Source organism: Rutidosis leptorrhynchoides, chromosome 4, assembly GCF_046630445.1.
Source record: "Rutidosis leptorrhynchoides isolate AG116_Rl617_1_P2 chromosome 4, CSIRO_AGI_Rlap_v1, whole genome shotgun sequence".
NCBI lineage: Eukaryota > Viridiplantae > Streptophyta > Magnoliopsida > Asterales > Asteraceae > Rutidosis > Rutidosis leptorrhynchoides.
In genome coordinates, this window is record NC_092336.1 from 402,363,352 (window position 1) to 402,368,394 (window position 5,043).

Genomic DNA, 5,043 nt, shown 5'->3' on the forward strand with positions numbered 1-5,043 from the left:
ACAGAAAATAAAATTGCGAGTAATAAAATGACAGTAAATAAAGATACGATGAGAAATATAATAAAAGAATTATGCTTATTTAAACTTCCGTAATCATGATGTTTGACGTGTTGATTTTAATTTATTACCATGGGTTAATTGTCCTTTGTCCTGGTTTATTTGATACATCTATCTGGTTTTTGTCCATAATAGTCCATCGGTCATAAATATAAAGTGCGAGTATCCTCGTCAAATTACCCTTATACCCGAAGTCAAATATTCCAACTGATTAAGGATTTAAACTGTGACGCAGTTATCACTTCTGTCAACAATTACACCAGTTATCACTGTATGTAATCCACCCCTGTTTTAATTAGTTTATGAATATTAATTCATCCACTTGATCAGAATGAATAATCAATTACCCAACCCAATTGATTAATTAAATGATTATAACAGATTCCATATGAACATCACTAAATAGGACAACCATAATCATTATTAATTATTAGGTTAATTAATTTGAAGATAGGTTCGACAGACTCCAATGAGTTGTCACTCAATTAGACAATACCCCCCATCTATTAATAGTCAATAGTTCAATTTCCACAAGTGTCGGTCTTTTGCCCAAACCTTAATTATGGTACAAAGCCCAATTACCCAATTTTAGTAATTAGCCCAACATCATGATTACTTCGTTTTAAATAAGCATAATAATAACTTAGCTACGAGACATTAATGTAAAAAGGTTGAACATAACTTACAATGATTAAAAATAGCGTAGCGTTACACGGACAGAATTTCGACTTACACACTCAAACGATCTCTATCATAAATCTTATTATTATCATAATTTAAAATTAAAATTAAGATTATTGTTATATCTTATTAAGTTAACATTATGATAGAGATATAGAATATAGATATTGATATTTGATATTAAGGATAGAAAAAAAAAGATCGAATAGAAAAAGGTCTCCCTTATTTCATCGATTTACATAGCCTTTTATAGGCTAATTGTAAATTGAAATTTTCACTTATGACCCCTTAACTATGCTCAATTAACAACTTTTTATTATTTAATATTATTCTTATTATGAATTATTTAAATATTGTATTTTATTCTTGTGCATAGTTGACTCGTAATTTTTACACCGTTGCGTCGAGCGCTGAAAGTTGGTTCATGCCCCGGTTCCGGATTTTCGAACGTCCTTTCGTATAATTTAATATCTTGTACTTTGCGTTTTGTAACTTGTACTCTTGTCATTTTTAGACGTTCTTCATCAATAATTTGAACCTTTTTGATTGTATCTTGTACTTTTGAGCTTTTTGGACCTTTGCGTCTTCAAATCTTCGTTTTCGCCTTTTGTCTTCGCACTTATTTAATATAACCGATTATTACTTGAAAATGGAACAATTGCAACTAAAATATTGTCTTTCTTGGGGAATAATGCTATGAAATATATGTTCCTTTTTAGCCTTATCAATATCCCCACACTTGAGCGTTGCTTGTCCTCAAGCAATACAGTCTTGAAATAATATAATACATCACACGAATCACTTCTTTATTCTTCACACTTTGTACATCAGTGATTTTGATAGAGCGGTATAAACAATGATATTAACAATAGAACCATGGTTAAAGGTGGGTGTGTCATCCATAGTTACCTTGGGTTTAGGTCAACGACACTTGCAATCAAATAGCCGATTTACTTTCGGTTTCCAAAGCAAAGTGCACATTTGAAAGGCGGTTTACAGTCCCACATGACTATAAAAATTTAGATCCTTTAAGGAAATTGGATCTTTATGAAAACATTTGATCTTTTGAAAATTCAAGCTAGATTTTACCCTAGACAAGTTTTCTGATTTGATCCATCATTGGTGTTGCAAAATATATTTGTGGATCAATATTTTGGCTAAAAACTTTTAGGTTCGTGTAATCCACTGCTATCCCAGTATCGGAAAGCACACATCCAGTTTACTTGTTCCGTATATTACCTTTCGGTAAACTACCGTCCGGTTGTAAAGGAAAGCGATGAACAAGAAACTGTTAAGGCAATGTCCCGTGATATGCAGATGATTATGGTCTTTTAACGTGTCGGATGCTAGAACTATCCTTGGTAGGAGCGATAGTAAAGATCATCCTATGATTTTTCGGTCTGGCACAAGGTCCTGTCTCTGACCATGCTATGCAACCACCGTTCTTACGGTTGACACCCGATTTGGTTCAGGTGACCTAATGAATTCTGATGAATTCTCAGGATTTTACGTTCAATGGTAATGAACGCATTGAAAATGGGTTTTCAGAAAACAAATCGGTTTGTATTTTTGATCAAAATATTTTCTCGTTCAAGCTCGAGTTTAGATATCATTGAATTCCATGAGTTTGAATTCTCAATCTTTAAGGTCAATCTCTAGGATTGAGTAATATCAGTCTTAAAAGCTGATTTTTAATCTTTAAGGAGATTATCCTTTCTGGGGATCTGATTCATTAGTCTTATCAAGCTAATTTGCACGGTGCCCTCCCCATTTTACAAGACAGACCCTCTCATGGTTAGGATAAGTCTGACCACTTGGCGACCCTGTTTGATGCTGAGGTCTGTGGATTTCCTGCTGATTTTAGTGATGACTTTTCTAGGTTTTTCGTCAACCTACAGCTGGTCTGGACGACAACTTCATGACCTAAATCAAGAAGCGCGTGTCTTTTTCGGAAGACTTTACTTCCTTTTAATGATGGAATTGATTCATCGTGTAGATCCATCTTTCTTTCAAATGTATTACAGTAAACCGGGTAAAACTGATTAGTATCGTCCAAAGCAAAAGTACCTGCAATAATCTTGTACAAAAATATGTGATATATGTTTTAAATTGAATAACTTGGTACATTCTTCCCACACTTAGTTTCTTTCTTTGCCTTTTTATTTTCTTTTATTTCATTTTAAATGAATTCAAGCGTTTTAGGGTGTTTCTCAATTTATGTCCTTTTCGAGGTAACGATAATTTTGGTATTATCACCTAGTTTTCACCGTTCATAAATATGTATAAACATGATTTTAAATTCATTTAGTTGAAAAATTTTCAAATTTTCACAAAATTTGGCAAATAAACTAAGTGCAAACCCGAGAGAATTTATAACCCTTCCCCACACTTGAGATCATGCAATGCCCTCATTTGCATGAAATCAGACTATAATTATAAATTCATGAGGGTGATTAGTGTAGAAAAGTGATTAAAAATACCCAGTTTGTAAGCATATTATTTTACATCACATTTGATATTTTGCTTCTTGTCGTCAAAATCAGTAGCTATTGCTGAACTTAATGTTAGTCTTTGAAAGTGCGTTGTTCTACCCTGTTTTGTACATAAGATAAAATACAAACATATATATATATATATATATATTTTTGAAGTTTGGTTTATAACCCCACTTTTCAAAAATTTATAAAGTATAATATTTTTGGCATACTTTAAATCAATAAAATTAAAAATAATGATAACAAAATTTGTCGCCCCGCCCTCGGGTAAAGCAATTTCGGCTCTATGACCTAGTCTTCAACTCACGACGAATTTTAGAAATCAATTTTTTTTTTAACTTAATGAAATAAAGTAAATTTTGTTTTTAAAATCACACAAAACTTAAATTTAAAAAGCATATTAATTTTTATATAAAACCTACAAAATAAAAAAAAATTCAGAATGGAGGGAGGAAACTAGTTCTTTAGTGTCTGCTAGCGGAAAAGACCAATCGGATTCCATTCTCGGAACTACACGAGAACAGAACAACTAACTCTAGATAGCATTTTTTTTTAAGACACTTAAATCTCCCCACACTTAGGTAGCTGTGGTGTTGAAATTGTGATTAACTTCATCGTTAATTTCTTTTGGTCCATAATCAACTTGCGTATCTGTGAATTTTTCTTTAAGCCATTGCCTAGCTTCTTCTGTGAAATCCCATAATTCAACTAGTTTGGCCTTTTCTTTAGGCGACAGATTGGATACTAACCGGTTACATAACTTAAAGTTCCCCTTACTTCTAGCATCAATAGCCCTTTTAAAAAGTTTCTTCATTGAACTGTTAATAACGGGGTCATTTAATTTCGTATCAATAACGGGGTTCTTTGTTATCAAGTCATCATTAGATGTTACTTCATTTTCTCCACACTTAGGCGTTTTATTATTGTTAAGCACTACCGTTGGAGTTGGTAAAACAACATGGTTATTACCAATCGATTTTACTGGTTCAACGGTTTTGGTTGGTGGAGATTTAGACTTTCGAATCATAAAGGTGATTGACTTGTCACCACTTTTAAGTGTCATTCTACCATTTCCTACATCAAATAACGCCTTGGTGGACGCTAAGAATGGTCGACCTAAAATTAGAGGAATGTTTGGGTCCTCTTCTATGTTAATGACAATGAATTCGACTAGAAAGGTTAAATTGCCTACTTGAACGGGTAGGTTGTCAACAATTCCAACTGGGTGTTTAATGGTTTGATCAAAGAGTCGAACACTCATATCCGTTGGACTTAACTCACCTACACCTAATCTCTTATATAATGAAAGAGGCATAACACTTACACTTGCACCTAAATCTGCTAGTGCATCATACATAACACAATCACTAAGTAGACAAGGAACAATAAATTCACCCGGATCACCTACCCTAGGTGGAGGTTTTGGTGGAACTGTATTCACCGGGTTTACTTCTACGGCTTTTGTTTCTTGTACTTTCTTATTCTTTTTCTTCTTCTTCTTTCCAGAGGTATCACAATCTTTATTACCTATCACTTGCTCATACTCAACTCCTTTTCTTGGAAACGGGATGGGTGGTTTGTATGGTGCCACCATTGGCTTTACATACTCGGGTGGTGGTGGTGTAACTTCTTCATTGTTACTCTCATCTGAAACCTTCCCATCTTCTGGTGCTGGTTTTTCAGAATTCGTTGAAACCATATTAACATTCTCATTCCGAGGATTTACTTCAGTATTACTCGGTAGCTTTCCTTGTTCCCTCTCACTCATCATGCTAGCAAGAGTACCTACGTGTTTTTCAAGATTCAAAAT